Source organism: Scyliorhinus canicula, chromosome 5 (assembly GCF_902713615.1).
Source record: "Scyliorhinus canicula chromosome 5, sScyCan1.1, whole genome shotgun sequence".
NCBI lineage: Eukaryota > Metazoa > Chordata > Chondrichthyes > Carcharhiniformes > Scyliorhinidae > Scyliorhinus > Scyliorhinus canicula.
In genome coordinates, this window is record NC_052150.1 from 140,978,000 (window position 1) to 140,990,953 (window position 12,954).

The window sequence follows — 12,954 nt, forward strand, 5'->3', positions numbered from 1 at the left end:
ACAGATCGGTGCCTGGGATGGTTCTCGATTTGGCCTCTCTTTAACGCGGCCATTAAATTGTGCTCATAGAATCTCCACAGTCCATCGAGTCTACACTGACCCTCTGAAAGAGCACCATACCTAGACCCACTCACCCACCCTATCTCCGTAGCCCCACCTAACCTGTACATCACTGGATACTAAGGGGCAGTTTTAACATGGACAATCCACCCAACCTGCACATCTTCGGACTGTGGGAGGAAACCGGAGCACCCGGAGGAAACCCATGCAGACACAGGGAAAATGTGCAGACTCCACACAGACAGTGACCGAAGCCAGAATTGAACCCGGGTCCCTGGTGCTGTGAGGCAGTACTGCTAACCACTGTGCCACCGTGCCACCCCAATGGAAGTTGGGCCGGTAAATATATTTTTGAAAGACAAGGGAGTCAAGGGCAGATAGCAAAGTGGAGCTGTGAGCACAACCAGATCAGTCTTGATCTTGTTGAGTGGTGGAGCAAGTTACTCCTCCTCCATCATACGTTCCGATAGTCCATAGGTGGAATTAGACTAGATAGCTTTTTTTAGGCTGGCACAGACTCGATGAGCTCGAATGGGTGAATGGCCTCCACCTGTTCAATAATTCTTTCCAAATTTCTTTTATTTTTCTATATAAATTCATGGAGCTCCCTGAATACCCAGGTCAACAGTTGCCTCTCAACCAACAGCACGGATTTGTGAGGGGTAAGTCTTGCTTCACAAATTTGATTGCATTCTTTGAGGAGGTAACTGAATACATAGATGAAGGTAGAGCAGCTGATGTCATATACATGGATTTTATTAAGGTGTTTGATAAGGTACCCCGTGGTCGCTCATACAGAAAGTAAGGAGGCATGGCATAGAGGGAAATTTGGCCGATTTGGACCAGTAATTGGCTATCACATAGAAGACAGAGGGTGGTGGTAGATGATACAATTTTCGTCCTGGAGCCCAGTTACCAGCGGTGTACCACAGGGATCAGTGCTGGGTCCTCTGCTATTTGTGATTTTTATCAATGACTTGGATGATGGAGTTGAAGGTTGGGTTAGTAAATTTACTGATGACACCAAGATTGGTGGAGTAGTGGTACTGTGGAGGGCTGTTGTAGGCTGCAAAGATACATTGATAGGATGCAGAGCTAGGCTGAAAAGTGGCAGATGGAGTTTAGCCCTGATAAATCTGAGGTGATTCATTTTGGTAGGACAAATTTGAATGCGGATTACAGGGTTAACAGTAGGGTTTTGAAGAATGTGGAGGAGCAGAGAGATCTCGAGGTTCATGTCCATAGATCTCTGAATGTTGCCACCCAAGTGGATAGAGCCATGAAGAAAGCCTATAGTACGTTAGCATTTATTAACGGGGGATTGAGTTTAAGAGCTGTGAGGTTATGCTGCAACTGTACAAGACCTTGGTTAGACCACATTTGGAGTATTGTGTGCAGTTCTGGTCACCTCATTATAGGAAGGATGTGGAAGCATTGGAAAGGGTGCAAAGGAGATTTACCAGGATGCTGCCTGGATTGGTGGGTGGGTCTTATGAGGAAAGATTGAGGGAGCTTGGGCTTTTCTCATTGGAGCGAAGGAGGATGAGAGGTGACTTAATTGAGGTGTATAAGAGAGTGGATGTTCAGCAACTTTTTCCTCGGGTGGATGTAGTTGTTACAAGGGAGTATAACTATAAAGTTCATGGTGGAAGATATAGGAGGGATGTCAGAGGTAGGTTCTTTACTCAGAGAGTGGTTGGGGCGTGGAATGCACTCCCAGATATGGTACTGGAGTCAGACACTTTTGGAACTTTCAAGTGGCTTTTGGATAAGCATATAGAGTGCACTAGAATGATTGGGAGTAGGTTGATTTGATCTTAGTTTCAGACTAGTTCGACACAACATTGTGGGCCGAAGGGCCTGTACTGTGCTGTACAGTTCTATGTTCTATTACTGTTCATTCATCTCTTGACTATGTGTGGAACTTTGCTGAATGAAAATTGGCTGCATATTTAGTCACACAACAAGGACTGTATTTCAAGAATAAATCGTATGAGGCACTTTGGGGCACCATGGAGATAAGAAAGGCATTACTTGAATGCATGTTCTTTCTTTGGCTCTTGCTCAAGCTAAAGTTAAAAGTAGGATGTTGCAGGACCCTAAAATACTGCAGCATAGTTTGCTTAAATGAATGTTTACATAAGAACATAAGAACTACGTGCAGCAGTAGGCCATCTGGCCCTTCAAGCCAGCTCCGCCATTCAATTAGATCATGGCTGATCTTTTGTGGACTGAGCTCCACTTTCCCGCCCAAACACCATAACCCTTTATTACTCCATTAATGAGCATAACTGATTATTTTTAACAGCTTGGTAACCCATTTCAGAAATCAAAAATTATTGTTGAAAAATGTTATTCAACAATGATGCGCATTATGCTCTATACCCAACTAACATAAACGTCGTAGATTAGTGTAACATAGTAACAGTTGAAAGTAATTCCACTGTAAGAAACAAAGATTTGGCTTGCAGGATATGCTAATTTATGCAGATTTGCTTGATTTGCTTGACCAACCTTTACCTGTTCCCCTGCTTAAAATACATACAACAACTTTAATAGTACCATAAAGGTTTTCATTCTATGAATATGCAAGTGTTATGTTATGCTCCTTAATGCCAATACTAAAGAATACTAATTCTGGATTGGATTGGATTGGATTTGTTTATTGTCACGTGTACCGAGGTACAGTGAAAAGTATTTTTCTGCAAGCAGCTCAACAGATCATTCAGTACATGGGAAGAAAAGGGAATTAAACAGAATTCAAGAAAATACAAGAAAATACATGAGAATACATAATAGGGCAACACAATATATACAATGTAACTACATAAGCATGGGCATCGGATGAAGCAGACAGGGTGTAGTGTTAATGAGGTCAGTCCATAAGAGGGTCATTTAGGAGTCTGGTGACAGTGGGGAAGAAGCTGTTTTTGAGTCTGTTCGTGCGTGTTCTCAGACTTCTGAATCTCCTGCCCGATGGAAGAAGTTGGAAAAGTGAGTAAGCCGGGTGGGAGGGATCCTTGATTATGCTGCGGTAGCGGGAGGTGTAGATGGAAACAATGGATGGGAGGCAGGTTCGTGTGATGGACTGGGCGGTATTCACGACTCTCTGAAGTTCCTTGCGGTCCTGGGCCGAGCAGTTGCCATACCAGGCTGTGATGCAGCCCGATAGGATGCTCTCTATAGTGCATCTGTAAAAGTTGGTAAGGGTTAATGTGGACATGCCGAATTTCCTTAATTTCCTGAGGAAGTATAGACGCTGTTGTGCTTTCTTGGTGATAGCGTCGATGTGAGTGGACCAGGATAGATTTTTGGTGATGTGCACCCCTAGGAATTTGAAACTGCTCACCATCTCTACCTCGGCTCCGTTGATGCTGACAGGGGTGTGTACAGTACTTTGCTTCCTGAAGTCGATGACCAGCTCTTTAGTTTTGCTGGCATTGAGGGAGAGATTGTTGTTGTTACACCACTCCGCTAGGTTCTCTATCTCCCTCCTGTATTCGGATTCGTCGTTATTCGAGATCCGGTCCACTATGGTCGTATCGTCAGCAAAATTGTAGATGGAGTTGGAACCAAGTTTTGCCATGCAGTCGTGTGTGTACAGGGAGTAGAGTAGGGGGCTAAGTACGCAGCCTTGCGGGGCACCGGTGTTGAGGACGATTGTGGAGGAGGTGTTGGTGTTCATTCTTACTGACTGTGGTCTGTTGGTCAGAAAGTCAAGGATCCAGTTGCAGAGTGGAGAGCCAAGTCCTAGGTTTTGGAACTTTGATATGAGCTTGGCTGGGATTATGATGTTGAAGGCGGAGCTGTAGTCAATAAATAGGAGTCTGATGTAGGAGTCCTTGTTTTCTAGATGCTCTAGGGATGAGTGGAGGGCCAGGGAAATGGCGTCTGATGTGGACCGGTTGCGACGGTATGCGAATTGAAGTGGGTCAAGGCGTTGCAGGAGTATGGAGGTGATGTGCTTCATGATCAGCCTCTCAAAGCACTTCATTACAACTGACGTCAGGGCCACCGGGCGGTAGTCATTGAGGCACGTTGCCTGGTTCTTCTTTGGTACCGGTATGATGGTGGTCTTCTTGAAGCAGGTGGGGACCTCGGAGTGGAGTAGGGATAGGTTAAAGATGTCTGTGAATACCTCTGCCAGCTGGTATGCGCAGGCTCTGAGTGCACGACCAGGGATCCCGTCCGGGCCCATCGCCTTCCGTGGGTTCACTTTCAGGAAGGCTGATCTGACTTCGGAAACTGTGATGGTGGGTATGGGTGAATTATGGGTTGCTGGGGCACTCGATAGCGGATTGTTGGTTACCTGCTCAAACCGAGCATAGAATGCATTAAGTTCATCGGGGAGGGGTGCGCTGCTGCCAGAGATACTGCTCGGCTTCGCTTTGTAACCCGTGATGTTGTTTAGTCCTTGCCACAACCGCCGAGAATCTGTCTGTGACTCTAGCTTAGTTTGATAGTCTCTCTTGGCATCTCGGATGGCTTTGCGGAGGCCGTACCTGGATTTCTTGTATAGGACAGGGTCGTCTGCCTTGAACGCCTCAGATCTGTCCTTCAGTAGGGAGTCAATCTTGCGGTTGAGCCATGGTTTCCGGTTGGGGAACATACGTACTGCTTTCTTTGGCACGCAGTCGTCCACACATTTGCTGATGAAGTCTGTGACGGTGGTGACATACTCATTTAAGTTAGTCGCTGAGTTCTTAAATATGGACCAGTCCACTGTCTTAACAACTTCCTCACATCATTCATGAATCTTTTATCCTTGTCATCATGGAACCAGATTTATGTGAAACGAATTGGCTGTTGATTGACTGCGCAGTGAGATATATGTCCCTATACATATCAGTATTGAGTACTTTTAATTTTATTTGTTCATGGGCGTCTCTGGCTGGGCCAGCATTTATTGCCCATCCCTAATTACCCTTGAGGAGCAGTTAATAGGCCTGACCAGATAAGGATGGCAGATTAGTGAACCAGATGGGTTTTTACGACAATCAACAATGGTTTCATGGTTATTGTTAGACTTTTAATTTCAGATTTTTATTGAATTCAAATTTCACCAGTTGCAGTGGTGGGATTTGAACCTGGGTCCCCAGAGCATTACCCTGGGTCTCTGGTTTACCAGTCCAGTGACAATACCACTATGCCATCGCCTTCCCTGCAGGTCCCTCCTTTCATAGCTGATAGAAATTGAAGACCTGGATCTAACTTCTACAAACTATTTAAGTGGGAGCTAAAGTGTGGCTCACACCACCTGAAGAAGTGTAATCAACAATGATGCGCATTTCTGGAGAGCTTTTCAATCTTGAGGTGACTTTGAGTAGAGCATTTCAGTGTTGTGGGTTGGCATAATCTACAAAACACAAGTCAGTAATGTGATTGAATATTCTCCCCTTTCCCTGCATGAGTGCAACTCCAACAACATCCAAGAAGCACCATCCAGCAACAAAGCAACCCGCCTGATTGGAATTCCTTCCCTAAACATTCACTTCCTCGACCACCGACACACAGCAGCAATGTGTACCATCTGCTAGAATTCCCAAAGGCTCCTCAGGCAACACCTTCCAAACACACAACCACTGCCATCTCGAAGGACAAAGGCTGCAGATACATTGGAAAACCTGGAGGTTCCCCTCCAAACCACTCACCCTGACTTGGAAATATATCACCGTTCCTTCACTGTCACTGGGTCAAAATGCTGGAACTCCCTCCCTTACAGCACTGTGGCTGTACCTATACCTCACGGACTACAGCTGTTCAAGAAGTCAGCTCGCCACCACCTTCTCAATGGCAATTAGGATCAAACAATGAACGTTGGCCTAGCAGGGAAGCCCATATCCCTTCAATAAGTAAAAAAGAAGGAAAGAGAATGAAAAAGTTGGATATCAGAATTTGCATGGGATGTGATGACATTGCAGTTTTGAGGGATGCAGAGTCCATGCCAGAGGACAGAAACAGATTGCTTTTGCTGCTGAGTACAGGATTGAAGAAGGAAAGATTAATTTCTAGAAACTTCGACTGGAGGGTCCTGAGGGAGTACCTGCCAGCAAAGTGGATGCCCTTCAATGTTAGGCAGGAAAAAGTTATTGAACTCGTTAAATCTGGTGTGAATTTCAATCCTAAAATCGGGGCCCAAACAAAACTTCCTGATCCTGTACCACATTGGCAAAGCATGCATATTGAAATTTTAATTGGGAAAATAATTAACTGTCCAGAGTCACGATCCCTGATCAATCAGTGATGCAAAAGCTGGACCTGCAGATAGACTCATTGTGGAGCATCTGCAATGCTTAGAACAAAGAACAAAGAACAATACAGCACAAGAACAGGCCCTTCAGCCTCCAAGCCTCCAGCGACCATGGTACCTACCTAAAATAAAACCGTGTAAGAACATAAGAACATAAGAACTAGGAGCAGGAGTAGGCATTCAGGCCCCACGCGCCTGCTCCGCCATTCAATGAAATCATGGCTGATCTTTTGTGGACTCAGCTCCACTTTCCCACCCGAACACCATAACCCTTAATCCCTTTATTCTTCAAAAAACTATCTATCTCTATCTTAAAAACATTTTTAAAAAAAAAATAATTTTTATTAAGATTTTCAAAAACATATCAAAAACATAAAATAACAACAAGAAAACCATATTAACAACAACAAGAAGAAAAAACACAATAATCCCCAAAACCAACCCCCCCCCCCCCCCCCCCCCCGAGTAACTACAAAAAGAAGAAATAGATAAGCACCCGGCATATACAATAAACACATTTCTCCCTTCCCCTGCAACAAACCCCGCCCCCCCCCTCCCCTCCTCTCCCACCCTCGACACCATCCTTGCTACCCCCTTCCAAAACTCCCCCAGCACTGGGCATGCCCAGAACATATGGGCGTGGTTCGCTGGGCTCCCCCAGCACCTAGCACGCCTGTCTTTGCACCCAAAAAACCTACTCATCCTCGTCCCGGTCATGTGGGCCCTGTGCAGCACCTTGAACTGTATGAGGCTAAGCCTCGCATAGGAAGAGGAGGAATTCACTCTCTCCAAGGCATCCGCCCACGTCCCCTCCTCAATCTCCTCACCCAGCTCCTCCTCCCATTTACCCTTCAGCTCCCCCGCCGAGGCCTCATCCACCTCCTGCATGACGTGGTACACGTCCAAAATCCTCCCCCCTCCAACCCACACCCCCAAGAGCACCCTGTCCTGTACCCCATGTGGGGGCAGCAGAGGGAACCCCTCTGCCTGCTGCCTGGCAAACGCCCTAACCTGCATGTACCTAAACATGTTCCCCGGGGGAGCCCAAACTTCCCCTCTAACTCACCCAGGCTCGCAAACCTCCCATCCACAAACAGGTCCCTCAACCTCCTAATACCTACCCTGTGCCAGCCAAGAAAACCGCCATCGATTCTCCCTGGAACAAACCAGTGGTTCCCCCGTATCGGGAACTCCATTGAGCCACCCACCTCCCCCCTATGCCGTCTCCATTGCCCCCACATTTTGAGGGTAGCCGCCACCACCGGCCTCGTGGTATACCTCGTTGTGGGGAGCGGCAACGGCGCCGTTACCAGGCTCGTGTCCACGCAGGGCGCCATCTCCATCCTCTTCCATGCTGCCCCTGCCCCGTCCATTACCCACTTACGCACCATCGCTGCGTAGGCAGCCCAAAAGTACCCACAGAGGTTGGGAAACGCCAGCCCCCCTATCCCTGCCCCGCTCCAAAAACACCCTTCTCACCCTCGGAGTCCCATACGCCCATACAAATCCCGTAATACTCCTGTTGACTCTCCTAAAAAAGGACTTCGGGATAAGGATGGGGAGGCACTGGAACAGCAACAAAAACCTCGGGAGAACCGTCATCTTGACGGACTGCACCCTGCCCGCCAGCGACAGCGGCAACATGTCCCATCTTTTAAACTCCTCCTCCATTTGCCCCACCAGCCTAGTGAGGTTAAGTTTGTGAAGGGCCCCCCAGCTCCTAGCCACCTGGACTCCCAGGTACCGAAAGCTCCTCCCTGTCCTTTTCAGTGGGAGACTACCAGTCCCCTCCTCTTGATCCCCGGGTGCACGACGAACAGCTCACTCTTACCCAGGTTGAGCTTGTACCCAGAAAAGCCCCCAAATTCCCTAAGGATCTTCATCACCTCCGCCATTCCCCCCACTGGGTCCACCACATATAGCAACAAGTCATCTGCGTATAATGAGACTCGGTGCTCCTCCCCACCCCACACCAGACCCCTCCAATTCCTCGACTCCCTCAACACCATAGCCAGGGGCTCAATTGCCAACACAAAGAGCAAGGGGGACAGGGGACACCACTGTCTCGTCCCCCGGTACAACCGAAAGTATTCCGATCTCCTCCTATTCGTGGCTACGCTCACCATCGGGGCCTCATATAACAGCCTCACCCAACTGACAAATCCCTCCCCGAATCATAACCTTTCCAGCACCTCCCACAAGTACCCCCACTCAACCCTATCAACGGCCTTCTCCGCGTCTAACTATCACTACCACTATCTCCGCCTCCCCTTCTACCGCTGGCATCATGATAACATTCAGAAGCCTACGTATATTGGTGTTCAGCTGCCTTCCCTTCACAAACCCCGTCTGGTCCTCATGAATGACCCCCGGCACACAGTCTTCTATCCTTGTGGCCAAGATCTTCGCCAACAGCTTGGCGTCTACATTTAACAGCGAGATCGGCCTATATGATCCACATTGCAGGGGGTCCTTGTCCCGGTTAAGGATCAAGGAAATCAGCGCCCGTGACACAGTCGGGGGCAAAGCCCCCCCCCCTCCCTTGCCTCGTTAAAGGTCCTAACCAACAGGGGGCCCAGCAGGTCTGCATACATTTTGTAAAATTCAACCGGATACCCATCCGGCCCCGGCGCCTTCCCCGACTGCATGCTACCTATCCCTTTGACCAGCTCCTCCAGCTCAATCGACGCCCCAGCCCTCCACCTGTCCCTCCTCCACCTTCGGAAATCTCAGCCTGTCCAAAAAGCGCCCCATCCCCCCCCACCCCCGGGGGCATGGACCGGTACAATTCCCCATAAAAGCCCCTGAAGACCCCATTAATGGGGTCCGGTTGTACCCGGCCCACCGCTTGGCCACGTCCGCACTCCAGTCCTGGTAGATTCGCAATACCGTGTTCTCCTACTTGTTGCTCCGCTCCTTCTTGGCCCACCAAAGCACGCACTCCCGGTCAATGAACCGGTGGAATTGTCCAGCACCGCCCGTGGCGGCTCATTCGGCTTGGGGCTCCTGGCCAGTATTCTGTGGGCCCCCTCCAGCTCCAGGGGCCCCGGGAAGGACCCAGCTCCCATCAGCGAGTTCAACAAAACGACCACATAGGCCCCCAGGTCTGAACCTTCCAGCCCCTCCATGAGGCCCAGGATCCGCAAATCTTTCCGCCTCGACCGGTTCTCCATCTCCTCGAACCGCTCCTGCCACTTCTTGTGGAGTGCCTCGTGCATCTCCACCTTTACCGCGAGGGCCGCAGCCTCATCCTCTCTTTCGGAGGCTTGTTGTCGGAGCTTCCGGATTTCCACCCCCTGGGCTGTCTGCGTCACCAGCAGCTTGTCCGTATTCGCCTTCAGCGAGTCCAGCAGCTCCCCTTTGAGCTCCTGAAAACAGCGCCGGAGAGTCTCCTGCTGCACCTGCGCCCACTGCCTCCATTCCTCGAGGCCTCCGCCGGCCGCCAACTTGATTCTCTTCCCCCGCTTTTTCTTAGGCGCTGCCATCGCTATTCTGCTGGCCCCGATCCTGGTCAAGACCATAGACCACAGGGGATCCGCTGAAGCCAACTTCCCGCATCAGGAACTGTCGAGCAAGTACCGCTGGGGGCCCTTAAAAGAGCCCAAAAGTCTGTTCCTGACGGGAGCTGCCGAACGTGCGGCTTAGATCCGCATAGCCGCAACCGGAAGTCTTTAAAACATTTAATGAAGGAGCCTCAACTGCTTCACTGGGCAAGGAATTCCATAGATTCACAACCCTTTGGGTGAAGAAGTTCCTCCTAAACTCAGTCCTAAATCTACTTCCCCTTATTTTGAGGCTATGCCCCTAGTTCTGCTTTCACCCGCCAGTGGAAACAACCTGCCCGCATCTATCCTATCTATTCCCTTCATAATTTTATATGTTTCTATAAGATCCCCCCTCATCCTTCTAAATTCCAACGAGTACAGTCCCAGTCTACTTAACCTCTCCTCGTAATCCAACCCCTTCAGGTCAGGGATTTACCTAGTGAATCTCCTCTGCACACCCTCCAGTGCCATTACATTCTTTCTCAAGTATAGGGACCAAAACTGAACACAATACTCCAGGTGTGGCCTTACTAACACCTTATACAATTGCAGCATAACCTCCCTAGTCTTAAACTCCATCCCCCTAGCAACGAAGGACAAAATTCCATTTGCCTTCTTAATCACCTGTTGCACCTGTAAACCAACTTTCTGCAACTCACGCACTAGCCCACCCAGGTCTCTCTGCAGAGCAGCATGTTTTAATATTTTATTGTTTAAATAATAATCCCTTTTGCTGTTATACCTACCAAAATGGATAACCTCACATTTGTCCACGATGTATTCCATCTGCCAGACCTTAGCCCATTCACTTAACCTATCCAAATCCTTTTGCTGAGTTCCGTATCCTCTGCACTTTTTTCTTTATCCTTCACCTTAGTGTCGTCTGCAAACTTGGACACATTGCGCTTGGTCCCCAACTCCAAATCATCTATGTAAATTGTGAACAATTGTGGGCCCAACACGGATCCCTGAGGGACACCACTAGCTACTGATTGCCAACCAGAGAAACACCCATTAATCCCCACTCTTTGTTTTCTATTAATTAACCAATCCTCTATCCATGCGACTACTTTACCCTTAATGCCATGCATCTTTATCTTATGCAGCAACCTTTTGTGTGGCACCTTGTCAAAGGCTTTCTGGAAATCCAGATATACCACATCCATTGGCTCCCTGTTATCTACCGTACTGGTAATGTCCTCAAAAAATACCACTAAATTAGTTGGGCACGACCTGCTCTTTATGAACCCATGCTGCCTCTGCCCAATGGGACAATTTCCATCCAGATGCCTTACTATTTCTTCCTTGATGATAGATTCCAGCATCTTCCTTACTACCAAAGTTAAGCTCACTGGCCTATAATTACCTGCTTTCTGCCTACCTCCTTTTTTAAACAGTGGTGTCACATTTGCCAATTTCCAATCCGCCGGGACCACCCCAGAGTCTAGTGAATTTTGGTACATTACCACTAGTGCATTTGCAATTTCCCGATCCATCTCTTTTAGCACTCTGGGATGCATTCCATCAGGGCCAGAAGACCTGTCTACCTTTAGCCCCATTAGCTTGCCCATTACTACCTCCTTAGTGATAACAATCATCTCAAGGATCTCACTTGTCATAGCCTCATTTCTATCAGTCACTCGTATGTTATTTGTGTCTTCCACTGTGAAGACCAACCCAAAAAACCTGTTCAGTTCCTCAGCCATTTCATCTCCCATTAATAAATCTCCCTTCTCATCCTCTAAAGGACCAATATTTACCTTAGCCATTCTTTTTTTTTATATATTTGTAGAAACTTTTACTATCTGTTTTTATATTCTGAGCAAGTTTACTCTCATAATCTATCTTACTCTTCTTTATAGGTTTTTTAGTAGCTTTCTGTTGCCCCCTAAAGATTTCCCAGTCCTCTCGTTTCCCACTAAGCTTTGCCACTTTGTATGCTTTTTCCTTCAATTTAATACTTTTCTTTATTTCCTTAGATATCCATGGTTGATTGTCCCTCTTTCTACCGTCCTTCCTTTTTGTTGGTATAAACCTTTGCTGAGCACTGTGAAAAAACGCTTGGAAGGTCCTCCACTGTTCCTCAACTGTTTCACCATCAAGGGCGAAATTCTCCGCACCCGCGGAAAGTCGGCAAACGGTCGTAAAAATCGGGACCGTTTTACGACGGTCGCGAAGGCTTCATTTCCCGACCGATTCACTTCCTGGAAATGGGCTAGCAGCGCGGCCGCGTCAATTACGTGCGTGATGACGACGGAACGCGACGACGACACAAACCCGCCCATGTGACGCCGCCCGACGCCGTAAAAAGGCGCGGGCGACCACAGAATCTGTCGGGCAGGATGTCGGAGCCTAGGCGAGCTGCACCTCGCTTTATTGATGCAGACGTCGAGGCGCTGCTCGATGCCGTGGAGCAGAGGAGGGGCATCATCCGCCCGCGGAGAGGGCATCGCCAACCTGCCAGCACGGTACGCCAGGCCTGGCGTGACGTGGCTGCTGCCGTCAGTGCTGTGGGGCAGACCCCTCGCTCAGCAAAGCAGTGCCGAAAGAAGCTACATGACCTCACCAGGTCTGCCAGGGTAAATGCCATGAGGGTGAACCCTAGTCACAACCATCCCTCCCCCTTAACTGCCCGGGGGGGGGGGGGGGAGAGGGATTGGGGCAAAGTTATTTGAGGGTGGTTCACAAAGTTGTCACAGACCCAGCGCTCTGGCCCCGAGGAGAGATGCAATCATCTGATGACAACTTGCCCCCCCCCCCCCAAACTGTGCCAGTATCAGAACGGACTTCTGATACCTACCGTTTTGTAATGATCTACCTATGTTTCCTCCCCCAACAGGCCAAGGCCGGTCATAACCACCGTGAGCGGCACAAGACTGGAGGGGGTTCGCCCAACATGCACCCCCTCAGCACCTTTGAACAGAGGGCACTGGACCTTGTTGGGGGGTCTGCCACCCGCGATATCGCGCAATGCGAGGTTGGCGGAACTGCAGCAAGTGAGACAACCCTCCCTGACAAACACCCCCCCCCCCCCCATCCTCTGTCCCTTCACACACCCTGCCCACTGGGACACCTCCCCATCCTCTGTCCCTTCACACA